This window comes from Rhinoderma darwinii, chromosome 10 (assembly GCF_050947455.1).
Source record: "Rhinoderma darwinii isolate aRhiDar2 chromosome 10, aRhiDar2.hap1, whole genome shotgun sequence".
Lineage (NCBI taxonomy): Eukaryota > Metazoa > Chordata > Amphibia > Anura > Rhinodermatidae > Rhinoderma > Rhinoderma darwinii.
The window spans coordinates 33,938,597-33,956,998 of record NC_134696.1 but is presented as its reverse complement, the minus strand read 5'-3'; positions in this window follow the sequence as shown (position 1 = coordinate 33,956,998).

Below are 18,402 nucleotides of genomic sequence, written 5' to 3'. Positions count from 1 at the left end.
TATGACAGGAGCAAACGAGCGCCGATCAACTGTCTCATTGATCGGCGCTCGTTGCACCGGCTAAAATTAAATTGGCTGGTGTAAGAGGAACGTTACTCCACTTAGACATCTATTGCCAGAGGTGTAACTACAATTCATAGGGCCCCATAGCAATGTCAGGGTGTTTGGACAATTAACTAAACTGTTAACTTGTAATGCAAAATCACATAGAAGATACAATAGATTTACACCTAATTAGACCCCTCCTTGGTCGCTGGGCCCCGTAGCAACTGATATAACATCATGTATGCCTATTTTTGCCATTAAAACCAACCCCTAGCACTATACCACATTTCTGGAAGTTTAATTTCATCCAAAACTGCTACCTATCTTTTGTGCTTGTTCCTAGTCCCTGATTGTATCATGGTTGGGTCTACGTTGTTGTACAGAATAAAGTCTGGTGATCACAGATAATTGTTTATTGCCTGTATAGAGCATGGTCACTGGTAAGAACATTACTTAGTATGTTTTGTTATGTTAAACTGTTATTTTTATTATCACACATACCTGCTAGATGTCATTACTTTTTAATTGAAGTTTTTCAAAATGTGACAACAAAAGGGGAAATAACTATAAAAAGGAGAACCTTTAACATAACGCATCAGCTGACAAAATGATCAAGCACAATATCAGAGGTGACTGTTGCAAAAGGTCATCTATATCAACGACATATGTAATAATAAAAATATAAATTAATGTCTGTAACCATAGAGACGCATAGGTCTGCATAGGAGCTGCACACAAAATGGAAGAATTTTTTTATTTTATTTAAGACTATTTTATTGAAAGAATTGGTACACATACTGAACACAATCAAAACGAATCAGAGATGGTAGTAGTTAAATGTATAAATACTATAACAATCACAATAGGGAGAGCAGCGAGATGACAGCGGGACACCCTGTGATCATCTTATTATCTGGAGATCTTTATAATAAAAATTATATTGTCAAAGAGGACAATCCCTTTAAGTAGATCTGTCAGGCTCATCTGTTTTTTAGTGTATAGGTTTTTTTTTAACAAATACCTAAAAAAAATGTAGCAGAAACATGGTGTAAACAAAGCCCTATGAACAGAAAAGTAAATATGGATCAACAACAATGGAGGGCATTTTCGGACACTTGACCAGTTCAGAAAAACTTCAAGAGAATTTTAATGATTTTTTACGTGATTACGTATTGCAGAATCTGTTTGCTCCCTTTCTCAGATCATACGATAGAAATAAAATTGAGCAATAATTATACAAAAAGACCAAGATGTTATTACATTGGACAAAATGACATTTCATAAATAAATATACACTTAAAATGGTATTAAAAAAAAATAACAACCAGAGTTGTTACTGATGATTAATAACAGTATTAAGAATGCACAAGAAAAGGCAATAAAGACAAAATATTTGTGATTAACAAGGTAAAAGAAACCAAATATGGTGACCTGAATAGCGACAAATAAATACAACTATATAAGTAGCGGAATGGCACGGAAAAGCTGCATCTAAATTGCTATGTTGTTATAATGGGGTATAAAGTAAACCACAAAAAAAATCACCAAACAAAGCTCTCTACTGAGGAGACGTCATAGATAAGTATTCATACAATATGGAATAAATCATTATGATAAAGATCTTATGGTAATAAATAAGCCATGGAAAGAAAAGGGAATTTTTGTTAGATGCATCGTAGGTAAATATTCACACAAGTCAAACCGTAAAATCAAAAACTCAAATATACAGTAGATTAAAAAAATAATAATACGATTTAAAAAAAATATATTATTTCCTTATTAAAGTCCAAGAAAACCCTCCATTGTTGTTGATCTATATTTGCTGTCAGGACTCCTTACATACGGTACATCCTGTGTTCAGAAGGAGCGGGTTGAGAGTATCCACCGGGACCTACAGCTGCAAGAAACAGTTCATTCATTCAAGGCTTTATTCACATCTGTGTCAGGGCTCCGTTCAGGGGTTCCATCAGAGCTTTCTATCAGGGGAACCCATGAATGGAACCCTGACTGAAACAAATGGAAACCATGGGTTTTGTGTTTTCATCACCATTGATTTCAATGGTGACGGATCCAGTGCAAATGGTTCCCGTTTGTCTCCGTTGTGCAAGTGTTCTGTCGTTTTAATGGAAACAAGAGGATGGAACCTTTGCACAATGGAGACAAACGGAAACCATTTGCACCGGATCCGTCACCATTGAAATCAATAGTGATGCAAACGGAAACCCATGGTTTCCATTTGTTTCAGTCAGGGTTCCGTTCATGGGTTCCCCTGATAGAAAGCTCAGATGGAACCCCTGAACTGTGTCCTGATGCAGATGTGAATGAAGCCTAAATGAAGCCTTTGGAATTAGGCCTCGTTCACATCTACGTTGGTGGTTCCGTTACGGGCCTGCGTTGCAGATCTGGCCGAGAATACCGGAAACAATAGCACAGCATGCTGCGTAATTGTTTCCGGTAAAACCATAGACACCCTGATGGAAACACAACGGAACCCATTAAAGTCAATGGGTTTTGTCGGCTGCTTGCGGTGTCCATGGTGCAAAGGAACCGGTGCTTCCATTTTTTCCCTTGTTCTGCTCCTCTGATGGAGCAAAGCAACAGAATGGCGAGCTCTGGTGTGAACGCAGCCTTTCCTGGATTTCTGCATTGATTACTAATAAAATGTGGTCTGATTGTTATCTAAGTCACAATTATAGACAAACACAATCTAACTAAACTAGCAACACACATACAGTTGTACTGTTCATGTCTTTTATTGAGCACCACTGCGTATGGATCGAGCTATGGCGTATGTTGGCAAGGGGTAAAAGGATTACTACACATATAAGCCAATTTTTTTTTTATACTGCTAGCGTACCTTACAATAAATATATTTGTGTACTTTCTAACATTTTGATCTACAGTTTTGAGCTGGTGATTCTAAAACATCACTAAATTCTGCAATTCTGCATGCGTTAAAGTGAAGCCTCCAAAAACCTTAGGATTATGACCTTTACAGTATTACTGGATGAGATGTAATATAGTCATCATAAACAGCAGAATCATCATCATCATCATCATCATCTCTCTTTTCATCTCTTGAAGCGTGCAGTGCACTTACCAATTCGGCTACACCCAGAGTCAGAAAGAGCAGAAAACGGCTGATATGATTTGGCAAAGATAAGAAACTCATAGCAGAGGCTCATTTTGACATTTTTTTACATTTCTTGTCAGAACACAAGGGAACATAGTCAGATTTCAACCTTTTAAAGAATTCAACTGGTACGCCTATTAGGGTTTCAGATCATTCAGGTTTCCATCACTGCAGTATTGATGACCATTATAGTCAATAGACATCCATGTGGTCACACAGAAAGAAAACTGATTGCAGCCGGCAGGAAACAAAGTGGTTTACTTTCCTAGTGACGTTGCCACTTCATTCTAGTAATAAACAGGGGTTGGACCCCCAATGATCAGATATTGGTGGGATATCCCAGTGATATGTCACCATGTTTTTGATGAGACAACTCCTTCCATTATGTCCACCTTTGCATCCAATTTTTAATGCTCCAGTGCATAAAAAATGAAAAAGCTTTATAAATCTAGTCTTGATTAAAATTCTACCATTTGGTGTCTACAGTTCTTTTTCAGTCCTATGTGTTTTCAGTTACAGAATACAAATCCTGTGTAGTCTTATTCTGCAGTCATATATTACTCCCTTCCATCTGTCCTCTTCTTGTTAACCTACCAAACGGGTTGTCTGAAGATAAGTGTAGTGCCCTCAGACAGTAGCAAGACAGGCTCGGCTGGGACTAGGCAGCAGGCAGGCTCCAGGCGTGGTGTAGCAGGACAGGCGCAGCACGACTTCAGCTTAACACGGTACTTGACCAGGATAGCACGGGATACATGTTACAAGTGGCAGGAACAGGAAACACTGGGAACTGGGAAACACTAGAAAACCATTTGCTTAGACAGACTAGGGTAGACAAAATGGCTCAGGCATTGCAGGGAGGGGCACAGCCCTTCTTATAGCCCAGGGTGCTCTGGGAGCAATCAGCTCAATCTCCCACCTGTGTTCACTTTGGCTCCTTAAAACGAACCTGTCACCAGCATTTCACCTATTAAACCAGCAATACCTGGTGGTAGTGGGTGAAAATTCATTTCTATATAACCAATAATTATCTTCTTAGTCGGCTCTGTAGCTTTAGTATTCAGTTTTTTAGTGTTCTAACACTGTATGCTAATGAGCATAAAAGAGTCAAATCTTCATTTGAAAAGAGTCATATCTTCATTCCTCAAGTCTTTCTGAGTTAATCCTGCCTCTGTACCTTTGATTGACAGCTCCTCGCCTTCCCCCAGCACACAAAATCCAGTGCTTGTGCATTGATGTCCTCTTCTGGTGCGATAAAAGACGCAAAATGTTTGCAGACCGTTATTTACATTCGGAGGAGGAGTTTAGGAGAGGGGATAACGGCAATGAACTTTCTATAGCAGCGGCCAGTGAGGGATATGTAAAGTTCAATAGGTGAAATGCTGGTGACAGGTTCCCTTTAAGTCTGGACTGAGCTCGCGAGCGCACCCTGGTGGTCACTGTGGAACACGACGGCCGCATGTGCAGAGATCTCTGGAGAGAAGGGCGTCGACTGGATGGAAGGAGTTTGTGGTCAGCGACCACAGACGTTACACAATCCTTTAACACTGTTTTAAGAAATTATGTTTGTATGTTACCACCCACATTATGTACATTTCTATATGTTACTGTTCCAATTGGGACATAGCCTTTCACTTTAATCTGTCATCAATCTTTGCTGCCCTGTTTAAGAGTATACGTAGCATAGGAAAAAGTCCGCTCTGCTATTATCTCGGATGACACAGAACATTTTGTGCCATTTGCCTAATAGTCTATTAAAGAATACAGCTGACTTATAGTTATGAGTCAGCTCCCCCCACCTCTCCCCTGACCCTACTGTTCCCCTCAACAGTGACTGAACGGCTGCTGTGTATCTTCATGTACAGATGTAGCCATCTTTATCTTGACTTTTAATGCATTAAATACACAGTGGCAAGATCCTTTATCTTGACTTTTTCAATGACTTTTCAATGGCTTTTGTTGTGTGATATTACGCTGCAGCAAGTTATCAGAGTCAACATAAGGATGGCTACATCCATATGAAATTGGAGGGAGTGATTCCCTCATGTATACAGCAGACTCATAACTATGAGTTTGTCACGCTAGTTCAAGTCACAAAACAACGTTTAGACAGTTGTCCAAAAATGGTCTAGATCGTCCTGTTTTGGCCGACCAAAATCTCTAGTTTATGGTCAGCTTTAGAGTCTATTATACAAATTGAACAGTATTTTTTAATGCCACTTGGGCTAATAGCCAAATGGACCCATCATGATAACATGCTGTCCTAAATCAGGGCAGCATAGAATGATGTTCTGTGCCATCCGAGATAATAGCAGAGCGGACTTTTTCCTATGCCACGTATACCGTCTTTAATATTTGCTTACGTTTTGGAAAGTATTTTCACTACTTCAAGGACCTGTAGGTGGTCATTCGTTTTTAGACAGGATACGTGGTTAAAGACCAGATGAATATATATATGTCTTTACTGAAAGATCTGATTACAGAACGTAGTCCTGACCTTTGGAAGATTGTACACATGACATAAGCTGCAGTAGGGTGGTTTTTATCATCAAATAACTAATGAAAGAGAAAAGTAAATCAACCTTTACATTGTGTGGGATGTCAAGCTTATAATTCATATATAAATGTAATACCACAGATATCATTCTGCATTTGCTGTTTCCAATTTCTTAACGTGATTCTCCAACTTTTAACACCATTTCAATTTTAGGTCCTACATTCTGTGCTGAATAATTTCATAATATATATTTATAGCGGTCGGAGCCCAGTTTTTCTGATACATAGCCGCAAATGCCCTGGTTATACATATATTAACCAGGGGATTTGCGCCAGTTTTTACTTCCTGCTACAGTGCAGCTCCTACACTTTGTGTGCTATATATATATACAGTGAAGGAAATAAGTATTTGATCCCTTGCTGATTTTGTAAGTTTGCCCACTGTCAAAGACATGAACAGTCTAGAATTTTTAGGCTAGGTTAATTTTACCAGTGAGAGATAGATTATATTTAAAAAAAAACAGAAAATCACATAGTCAAAATTATATATATTTATTTTCATTGTGCACAGAGAAATAAGTATTTGATCCCCGACCAACCATTAAGAGTTCAGCCTCCTCCAGACCAGTTACACGCTCCAAATCAACTTGGTGCCTGCAGTAAAGACAGCTGTCTTACATGGTCACCTGTATAAAAGACTCCTGTCCACAGATTCAATGAATCAGTCTGACTCTAACCTCTACAACATGGGCAAGACCAAAGAGCTTTCTAAGGATGTCAGGGACCAGATCATAGACCTGCACAAGGCTGGAATGGGCTACAAAACCATAAGTAAGACGCTGGGTGAGAAGGAGACAACTGTTGGTGCAATAGTAAGAAAATGGAAGACATACAAAATAACTGTCAATTGACATCGATCTGGGGCTCCATGCAAAATCTCACCTCGTGGGGTATCCTTGATCCTGGGGAAGGTGAGAGCTCAGCCGAAAACTACACGGGCGAACTTGTTAATGATCTCAAGGCAGCTGGGACCACAGTCACCAAGAAAACCATTGGTAACACATTACGCCGTAATGGATTAAAATCCTGCAGTGCCCGCAAGGTCCCCCTGCTCAAGAAGGCACATGTACAGGCCCGTCTGAAGTTTGCAAATGAACATCTGGATGATTCTGAGAGTGATTGGGAGAAGGTGCTGTGGTCAGATGAGACTAAAATTGAGCTCTTTGGCATTAACTCAACTCGTCGTGTTTGGAGGAAGAGAAATGCTGCCTATGACCCAAAGAACACCGTCCCCACCCTCAAGCATGGAGGTGGAAACATTATGTTTTGGGGGTGTTTCTCTGCTAAGGGCACAGGACTACTTCACCGCATCAATGGGAGAATGGATGGAGCCATGTACCGTCAAATCCTGAGTGACAACCTCCTTCCCTCCACCAGGACATTAAAAATTTCCTCGTGGCCGGGTCTTCCAGCACGACAATGACCTGAAACATACAGCCAAGGCAACAAAGGAGTGGCTCAAAAATAAGCACATTAAGGTCATGGAGTGGCCTAGCCAGTCTCCAGACCTTAATCCCATCTAAAACTTATGGAGGGAGCTGAAGATCCGAGTTAACAAGTGACAGCCTCGAAATCTTAATGATTTACAGATGATCTGCAAAGAGGAGTGGGCCAAAATTCCATCTAACATGTGTGCAAACCTCATCATCAACTACAAAAAACGTCTGACTGCTGTGCTTACCAACAAGGGTTTTGCCACCAAGTATTAAGTCTTGTTTGCCAAAGGGATCAAATACTTATTTCTCTGTGCACAATGCAAATAAATATATATAATTTTGACTATGTGATTTCATGTTTTTTTTTTAATATAATCTATCTCTCACTGGTAAAATTAACCTAGCCTAAAAATTCTAGACTGTTCATGTCTTTGACAGTGGGCAAACTTACAAAATCAGCAAGGGATGACATACTTATTTCCTTCACTGTATATAGAGCTCCATGATGCATGACTATTTGATTATTGCAGCGTGCACCTCTTTTAAATGGGAATCTCCATTGAAGTTTTCTTAAAATAATCTTATTCACAGGAACATTTATCAAACATGAGCCAAAGAGATTTTACAGTTTCGCAAATATATAACTTGATGATTGTATACTGGAAACAAATGAGTGGTTCGTTACAGGACACATCGTAACTCTATCGAGCCGTGCAGCAGTGTTATCATCCCATGACTAGCACAGACTTTTATCCACTAGACTTCCTATTAAATAAATGCAAGCAGAGATCTTGAAACCCCTGAGGCTGAGTACACACGTCGCGGATTTCACGCCGATTTTCAGCACAGATTTTACACTTTGCAATGCAAAAGGGTGAGATCTGCGTCAAAACCACAACAAAATCTGCGACAAATCCGCAACGTGTGAACTCAGCCTGAGAAATTCATACAGAAAGTATTTTGGAAACTTTATAACGACATTATACAATACATAAGTATTATTTGCTGAAACCAGAACACACCTTTACATTTCTTAAATCTTAACATAAAGTAGACTAAACTAATATAATTCACAAATGTACATGTTTATAGAGTTTATAAGTGTAATGTTATTTTACTCGACAGATCGTGGTGCAGACATTTTAATAAACTAACTGTTAATAATCCTTTTTGTAGTCACATTGTAGGACATTATAGTCAATCTCTCCTCTTCCTGCAATCAATAAGGTCTAATATGTTATTTGTGAATCAACCCATAATAAATAAACCCTGGGGGCAAGTTACCGGCTACATAGTCACCTCCGAAGGGGTTGTATCTGCTGCACCTTTGGAGCACAATATGGTGCCAGAGCATGGGCCTCTGGAGGATCCTCTGGTACTATGATGGGCCAGTCCAACCCTACATATGGGGAACAATGGATTGCATACAACTGCACAGCATGGTTAAATAAGATGGATTTTAAGTTTAATATAAATCATGATGTAGTCTTTTGGTCATCGGAGATTTATCTTAGACATAATATTTAGATAAGAAGTGGTTTGGTCACAGAAATGGGATTGGAAAGTTAGACATAATATTAAATGAATAGGAAAGAAAGATGAAAATATAAAAAGTAAATTAAATCTGACTGCCTCCCTTTTCAGCCACAAAAAAATCATGTGACTTTTTTCAGGTTTAAAACAAAGGGAATGCATTAACAGAAAATGATATATTAGTAAATCAAGTTTTCTTTACAAAACTTTTTTTTTTAATTGTGTTGTTGCTTTATTATTTTATTAATATGAATGTCCATATAAAAAAAAAAACAATCTTGAAATATTCCAGTTTTCACATTGGCCACTAGAGTACATGCAATAGACTGATCTTTCCTGATTTCTGAAGCTCACTATTAGCTCGGTAATGCTAGGCTGCTGCTGCTGTGTTATATCTGGCTGGTTATCAAAAATGGGGGGGACCCACGCCATTTCTTATTTTTTAAAATGGAATAAACATCATACAGTCCTCCCCATTTTTCATAGCTAGCCAGATACAACATGGCAGCAGCAGGCTACCATGGTGGGAAGGGCCACTGTTTTTGGCCTTTCCCAGCCTAATAATATCAGCCTGCCGCCGCCCCAGTGCCCGACCTTCACTACGGATGGTCGGGTACTGGATCGTACCGAGCTCTTCCCGACACCCATGTGGCGGTCAATACTGGGGTAATAATGGTGGTTAGTGCTAGCCTTTTCACCGGCTAACAGTAAGTCCCACCTTAGTTATGGGCGTTGTCAATCAGCCAGCGGCCATTACTAAGGCAGTAGTAATAAAGTTTAAAAAAATACAAGGACAAAGAAAAAATATTTTATTGAAATAAAAAAACACACAATCCTCATTAACCATTTTATTGAGAATAAAAAAGACGTAATTGAAGTAGTCCTCGAATCCGACGTAGTCCAACAACTGAACCTGTAAAAAAAACACAAATACACCCAAAAAATTAGTAACACATAAAAAAGCAAAACAATTATTATTATTACCTTTCCTGGGTCCAGCGCTGGAGCCGCAATGTCAGCGAGCTGGGCCCTATATCTAATCCTATCATGTGTGATACTGTCTGTTGAGTCCTATATCTAATCCTATCATGTGTGATACTGTCAGCTGAGCTGCTGTATCTAATCCTATCCATAGCTATAGGGTCGTAGTGCTATAGATATGTTGTCTCATATATATATATATATATATATATATATATATATATATATATATAGGTATATATATATATATACACATACATACATGCACACACATTTTTTTGGGGGGGTCAACATATGTTAGTAGAAGGATACTTACTGCTGGCGCCCTGTATCTAAGTATCATGTGTTATACTGTCTGCTGGGCTATGTATCTAAGCCTATCATGTGTGGTACTGTCTGCTGGGGCACTGTATCTAAGTCTATTACATGTGATACTGACTGCAGGGGCACTGTATCTAAGTCTATGATGTGTGGTACTGTCTGCTGGGCCATGTATCTAAGCCTATCATGTGTGATACTGTCGGCTGGGCCATGTATCTAAGCCTATCATGTGTGATACTGTCTGCCCGCGACAAGGTGGGTATGTGGGACTACCTACAGGGGACTGCATGGCACTGTCTACAAGGGGATGTATGGCAGGGGGACTGTGTGTGGAACCATACAGGGGGGTTGTGACACTATATACAGAGGGCATTGTGTGGGAAACTCTCTACAGGTGTCTTTGATTAGAGCACCGAGACATAACTTTGCTTGGGGCCCCAGAAATGCCAAATTTACCCCTGAGGGTTAGTACAAGGCTACTTACTGCTGGGGCCCTGTTTCTAAGGCTACATTGACACGAGCGTGACAGATTTACACATGTAAAAGCACACATTAATCTGGTCGTGTGCGTTGCATTTTGCATCAGCGTGCTTTGCGTATGGCATGTTTTTCACGCACTCGCAAGCACTTTTTTTTCAGTGTAATTGATGCGTGAAACATGGACAGCACACGGATGTGTCCCTGTGCTGTCCGTGGTTTTCAGGCACCCATTGTCTTCAATGGGCGGCTAGGTGCGTGAAATACCCCAATATAGGTCATCATAATGAAAAAATAAAATGTAAGACTAACTATTTACTTCTACCTGCGAGTAGAACTGTTCACATATATTTTCTGATGTCTCAACTGTTTAATAAAGACATATTGAAAAAGAAATACCCCAATATAGGACATGCAGTGAGTTTCACGCAACGACAGTCGCTGCGGGAAAACTCACGCATGTGTGAATAGCCCCATTGAAATGAATGGGGTTGTGTGCTGTGCGTTGTTTCAACGCACAGCACACAGACGAGAATCACGCTCGTCTGAATGAGCCCTAAGTCTAACATGTGTGATACTGTCTGCTGGGGCCATGTATCTAAGCCTATCATGTATGATACTTTCTGCTAGGGCCATGTATCTAAGCCTAACATGTGTGGTACTGTTTGCTGAGACAATGCATCCAATTCTATCCAGCGGTGTGGCTATAGGAGACTTAGTCTTATAGATATGCTATCCCCGGTATGTATGTAAAGATTTATGCTTTTTTTTTGGGGGGGGGGTAAATATATGTCTCGGGGCTTGGTCCCCTGATCTTTTAAGTCCCTAGCAGGGCCCCTGGTCAGCAGAGGGCGGAGTATTTAATGAGATTACAGCTCTTTGCAGACACTGAAGCGCCTAGGGAGAGTGTCAGGGACTGCAAGGGTTAAGGAAGGATGGAACGTTTTAAATAATGCCCAGGACCAGGATTGGTGAACAAGGGGTGAGAGGGGTGTGGTTAAGAAGATATAAGGCAGGAGTTTGGGGCAGAAAGCCCTCTTACCTTCAAGCTGCAGTGGAAGAAACACCTTCGTTGCTGCTGGAAGATTCGGAGCGTGATCCTTCAGGACTGATGGCGGAAGATCTTTTGCGGCAGGTGGCACAGCGGGTGGCGTTGGAGGGGCCTGCCTGGCTGGAATCCCTGCTAGCGGATGGAGGAAGAAGTGGATCAGAGCGTGTCATGGAACAGCCGGGAGCGGCTAACCGAGGTAGGCCAAAACGCGTTATCCGCCCCCCGGTTCGTTTAAGCCCTAGCCCCGTTTCCGTTCGGGGCGCAGTGACTGCTGCACCGTTGTGCGCTGGTCCCAGCATGTCCCCTAGGCCTATTTCGCCTGGCGCTTCGTCGGTCGACATAGTGCCGCCCTCCCCCCGTCCACTCGTCGCGCTGGCGTCCCTCCCCATGGCGGTAAGAGGGCTGCAGTTAAACAGGCACAGGCACGGTGCAACCTACCTCGAGCTGCAGCTGCGGGTATGGATGCGGTGGCCGATTTCAGGGACAGTGGGGTGAGTATGGCGGGCACAGGTAACTGGTCCGCCATGGTTGCTTACCACGAGGCATGTTCGCGGGAGCTGGGACTTACTTCCGGTTCTTGTGAGCAGCCGGGGCCGACGCCATCTCTCCCCGTTCTGTTCTCTGTGCAGCCGGAAATGGCTGTGGGGCGAACAAAGGCGGGACTTCCTGGCCGGCACAGGTCGGCCGGGAAACAAGATGGTGGCGCCCATGGAAAGAAGATGGCGGCGGGTACGAGGAAGCGAGCGGTGAGTACTCAGCCTAGCCCTGGGGCGGGGGCTTCTGCTGTGCCTGCTGCTTCTCAACTCCGGTCTTCCCCGGTCCCCTGTCAGCAGGGGTCGAGGCCGGGGGGAGCATGCTAGTGAGGAAAGGGTCGGGGGAGCGGTGGGCCCGGTTTGCCCTTCTCCTGCCTTGTCTCATTTTTCTCCTGCAGGTCCGGTGAGGGAGCGTTCCAGGCGAGGGAGGAAACGCCGGGCTGGAAGACATCGACGTCACGGCCATCACAGATGTCGCAGATCAGGTGGCGTGAAGAGGCATGGTCGGCTGTCTTCCTCGTCTTCCAGCGAAGGATTCTCCTCCTCGTCAGCGACAACGACATCTGCCTCATCAGGGTCGTGGAGGAAGTCTTTGCGGAGATTGTCACGGCCGCAGAGACACAGTCGACGCCGGGAGGTGCGGCGCTTGTCGGAGGATCATGAGCAGCTGTCCCAGGTTGTCCCTCCCGCCGGGCCGGTGGAGGAGGTTCAGGCCGTGGTTCCAGTGCCGCGGCAAGTGGCTGAAGGACCCTCTGGAGTCGGTGGGACCTCTGGGAGTGGTGAGTCGGCCTGCGGTGACGCATGGCTTAATAAATCTAATGCATCGGGTGCGGATCTGATTTCCGTTTTAAAAGCCGTGGTGGCTGGTTTAAATGTGAACGAGGGAAAGTCGGTTCCCTCTGTGCCACCAGGGGGGCTAAGCTCCCGTCTGAGAGAGAAAATATTTTAGCTAGTCTGACGTTTCGAGATTCTTTGTTTTGTGGGGTCGCTCCTCTCGGGACTCATTTGTCAGCTGAGATCAAGGACAAGATTTGGAGGAATGAATTTGTGGATATTTGGTCCTTGGTCTCAGTGGAGCAGGTGACTGTCGATGAGGAGCGGGTCTTTGAGACAGGTTCAGATAAGAAAGTTAAAGTCGCGAAAACGTTTGCCAACTGGGTACAGTGTTATGCTACACTGGCTCACGTTATTTGCCAGCGCTATCCCAGGAAAGGGGCCGAGTTGTTTGTTTATTTTGACACAATTTTCAGCGCCCACAGGCTGCACGGTGGTGCGGCCTGGTGGCGTTATGATGAAGAATTTCGGCGTCGTTTGGCTTTGTCGCCCGATATTAGTTGGGCGACGAAGGCAACGGACGTTTGGTTAGCGCAAGGGAGCAGACAACAACGACCCTTTCCCGGTGCGGCCGCAGCGCCAGGCCCCGCCCCTGGAGCTGCGGCCGCTAGGCCCACAGGGGCCTGCTGGCCCTACAACGAGGGCCACTGTCGGTTCTTTGCCACGTGCAAATTCCGACATGAATGCTCCATCTGTGGGGGCGCTCATTCGGCGCTCCTGTGTTTCCGGAGAGGTAAGCAGTCGGTCAAGGCACCTCCTTCCGGCGCAGCGGAGAACGCCGGTGAACGTTCTCGAGATGGTCCCATGGTTAGAGCGATACCACAGGAGGCGGGAAGCAGAGGTGCTCACTAGCGGGTTTTCGTTTGGTTTTGAGATTCCTTTTGAATATTCTGCAACATTGTCATTGGCTGACAATTTGAAGTCGATCAATGAGAATGTTGGCATCGCGCGTCTAAAATTGGCAAAATAAGTGGAATTAGGGAGAATTGCAGGTCCATACTGCGAGCCGCCGTATCCGAATCTGCGAGTTTCCCCCCTTGGCTTAGTTCCAAAGAAGGAGCGGGGAAGGTTTAGGCTGATTCATCACCTTTCCTTTCCTCGCGGCGGTTCTGTTAACGATGGGATTTCCAGGGCGGATGCGGCGGTTTCGTATACGTCTTTCGATGTTGCAGTGAGGCTGGTACAGGCGGCAGGACAGGGTGCGTTGTTAGCTAAGTCTGATATTGAAGCGGCTTTTCGTTTGCTGCCGGTTCATCCGGAGTGTTTTCACCTGCTGGGTTGTTGTTTAGATAATGGTTTTTATGTTGATATGTGCCTTCCCATGGGTTGTTCCATATCGTGTAGTTATTTTGAAATGTTTGCGTCATTTCTAGAATGGGTAGTTCGTTTGGAGTCTGGTTGTGCTTCGGTCATTCATTATTTGGATGATTTTCTTTTTGTGGGCCCTGGGGGCTCTGGGTTGTGCAGCACGTTGCTACGGGTGTTTCGACAGGTAATGTCACGTTTTGGTGTACCTATTTCAGAAGACAAGACTGAAGGCCCGGTAACTGTTTTGTCATTTTTGGGCATCGAAATTGATACCGTGCAGATGATTTTTCGCTTGCCTGATGACAAATTGTCAAGTCTGGTGTCGCAAGTTGACCAGGTCATGGGGTCTAGAAAAGTGACGTTAAAACAGTTACAGTCGTTATTGGGATTGCTGGTGTTTGCCTGTCGGATAATTCCAATGGGTCGTGTTTTTTCTCTGCGTTTGTCCTTAGCCACTAGGGGTATATTGAAACCGAATCATTTCATCCGGGTAACTTCCTGGATGAAAAAGGATTTGTTTGTCTGGCATTCATTTTTGAGGTCATTTAATGGGAGGTCGGTGTGTCAGGACGCTGAGTTGTCTAATATAGATTTGGAATTGTTTACAGATGCAGCTGGAAGTGATGGTTTTGGAGCAATTTTGGGCCGAAGTTGGTGTAGGTCCCCTTGGCCCTCGCATTGGGGGGAGTTAGGTCTAGTACGGAATTTGACGTTATTGGAATTGTTTCCTATTATAGTTGCGGTAGAGTTGTGGGGTAGCGTGATGGTGAATAAGCGGATTGTATTTTGGACAGACAACATGGCGGTGGTGCATGCGGTGAACGGGTTATCGTCTAGTTCATTGCCGGTATTAGCTTTATTACGATGGTTGGTTTTGAAGTGTTTAAGGTTGAATGTGTGGTTTAGTGCGAAACATGTTCCGGGAGTCCGTAATGTGATGGCCGATGCTTTGTCTCGTTCACAGATGTCCTGGTTTCGGGAATTGCACCCGGCAGCTTTGGCAGAAGGGGAGTCCCCCCCCCTTCACTTATGGGCCCTGGTCGAGGACAACTTATGAGACTGTTGAGGGGTTCTGTGGTGCCGGCGACTTGGAAGAGTCATTGCAGAGCGTGGGATCGGTGGTTGGAGATTGCGGGGGGTAACTTCCCATCGCAGGATGGGTGTCACCTTGATATCACCCTTGCAAGTTTGGTACAATTACGTCAGGAGGGTTGCAGTGCGGCTACTGCAGGAAAACATTTAGCAGGTGTGGCCTTTATGTTAAAATTGTGGGGATGTAGAGATGTTACAAAAGAATTTGTCGTTAGGCAGTCTTTGAAAGGGTGGAAGAAAGAGGCGTTTTCCAGGTACACGAGGCGTCCGGTATCCTTTTCGCTCCTGGGTCGGCTTCTAGCTGTTTTATGTTTTGTGTGCCGGGATGAATATGAGGTTTCGCTGTTTGGCGCGGCGTTTTCTTTGGCTTTCTTTGCCGCATTACGGGTCAGTGAGCTGGTTCCTCCCAGCGTGGGCACAAGCGGTGGGCTTCTCGGATCTGATGTAGTGGTGTTGGGAGATTCCCTCCGGGTCTGCGTTCGGAGGTCAAAGACAGATACGGCAGGGAGGGGAGCTTGGTTGTCGATTGGGAGGATTGGGGGTCAGGATTGTCCGGTAAGGTTGGTTCAAGAATTTGTGTTGGTCCGAGTGTCCGGGGCTCAATTCTTGATACATCAAGATGGTTCAGCAATGTCGCGTTTTCAATTTGAGGCGGTTTTTAAGGCCAGGCTGAAATACCTGGGGTTGCCACCGGGCGAGTTTGGTACACATTCGTTTAGGATTGGCGCTGCAACAGAGGCAGATGCCTTGGGCTTGGATTCAGCGGCTATCATGCGTCTGGGTAGATGGGGTTCTAATAGCTATAAGTCGTATGTGCGACCTGATTTGGTTTTAAAGTGTGATTAATTTTGGAGGTTCCCCTGTTAGTTCTCTCCCCCCCCCCTTTTTTCCTTCATCGTTTCTTTGGGTATCGTGTTATGCTAATCCTGCCTGGATCTTAATTTGACCGGAATTTTCGCTTGATTTTCTTTTGCTAGGGTCTCGGCGCCCCCAGGTGTGGATTCTGGGGCATTCATATGTGCATTGGGCGGCGGTTCGAGCAGTACGGAGGCCGTTGGGTCCGAATTTGGGCCTCTCACAGGCCGACGTCCACTGGAGAGGTGTCCGGGGACTACGGTGGGTGCAGTTACTGCCAGAGGTAGTGGCAGTTACGAGGCACACGGTCAGACCTGTTGTCCTGATCATCCACGCCGGGGGGGAATGATATCGGCCAAGTTAAAATGGCCGAGTTGTTATCGTTTATACAGGCTGATTTGACGCGCTTTCAGGACCTGTTCGCTCGATGTGTTGTGGTTTGGTCCGAGATAGTGGTGCGCACGGTGTGGCGGGGAGCAAGGAACATGGCAGCATTGGAGAGAGTGCGCAGGTTGATTAATGTGCGGGTGTCGCGGTTCATTCGCTCAATAGGGGGCATTGGGTTGCGGCACCAATCCCTGGAGGGGGATAATGCGGATTTGCTGGCGCCGGATGGAGTGCACCTCAATGATATCGGGCTCGATATCTTTTTATTGGATCTGTTGGATGGTGCCGAGAGAGGGCTGGCGTTGCTTGGTGGGGGTGGTCGGGGGACTGAGTAGGTTTCTCAGTTCCCCCTTCTTGGCGGAAAGTACGGCAGAAGAAGACAGAGTTAGCACCCTACATGCCTGATGGAGACAGGGAGCATCGGCATTTCAGGAGAAGGAGAGAAAGAAATATATATATGTCTTCATGCCGATGGTTGTAAATATAATAATAAAGCTGTGGCCACTTCCACATTTCCATAAAGAAGGTGTAGGTGTGTTATTTTAAGGAAGGATGGTATAAGGTCCTGGGCAGGTAAGGTGGACAATGGGTCCTTGCAGTCCTAGTACTTCTGGAGGCCTAAATAAGGCAGAATAGCTACACTATATTCACAGATAAGGTTCTGAACGCAGCTCACCTGTCACTTGGTGGTCGTTGGGCGAGGGGCTGTACTCCATCGCTTCCTGGAGACTGTATTAGTCTATTAACAGTTTTTGATCATTAATTCCCATTTATTGTAGCTGTAATAACGCACATACGCACTGCTGCACGGTTTATACAGACATTACAGAAAAGAAGTGTGTATCTGGATATGAATATGGTCACCCCCAGGAAAGTTTTTAAAAATAAAAAATAAATAACTACAACATTTTAAAAATGAATGAACACATTATTTCCCTTTTACATACATTAAAGTGTAGCTAAACATTTGACAAACTTATGACATGTCAGAAGCTTGGATTGGTGGTGGTCTGAGCACTGAGACCCCAACCAATCGCTAGAACGAAGCAGCTGAAACGCTCGTGTGAGCGCTCAGCCGCTTCGTGTCTGTTCGGCTTTTTCCGGAAATAAATATATCGTGTACGGAATGTCTATGAGCCCGTACTCCGATACTTTGGCTTTCCAGAAAAAAACGAACAGACATGAAGCGGCTGAGCGCTCACTCGAGCACTTCAGCTGCTTTGTTCTAGCAATTTGTGGGGGTCTCAGTGCTCGGACCCCCACCAATCCACTTTAACACAAAGAAGTTTTGTTGTCTCTGAATTAGTCTAAAGGTTGGAGCTTCATAAAGTTAAGGCCAGTCTTAGGCCTCATTCACATCTGCGTTAGAGGCTCCGTTACAGGCATTCGTTGCATGATCCGGCCAATAATACAGGAAACAATAGCGTAGCATGCTTCGCTATTGTTTACGGTAAAACGATGGAACCCCAACAGAACCCATTAAAGTCAATGGGTTCCGTCGGCCACTGGTGGTGTCGGTGGTGCAATGGAGCTTACGATTTTTCCCTTGTTGTTTTCCTCCGAACGTTGGTGTGAACCCAGCCTAACATGAATCCCATACCTCATCACAAAAAAGGAGCAAAAGGGACCTTAACTTTAAAAATTGCAAATTTAAACATTGTGACTTTGGCCCCATGCACACAGCCGTGCCTGTAATCACGGCCCGCTACTGCGAGGAAGGCCGGCCGCCCACATTTATGGTCATGTATTTGGGGCCTTAGATGTGATGATAGATGTGATATGCTGACAGATGTGATTCATATGATAGATGTGATAGACTGTGTTATGTTAAGTGAAATTGAAACCTACTGATTCATTGTCTGG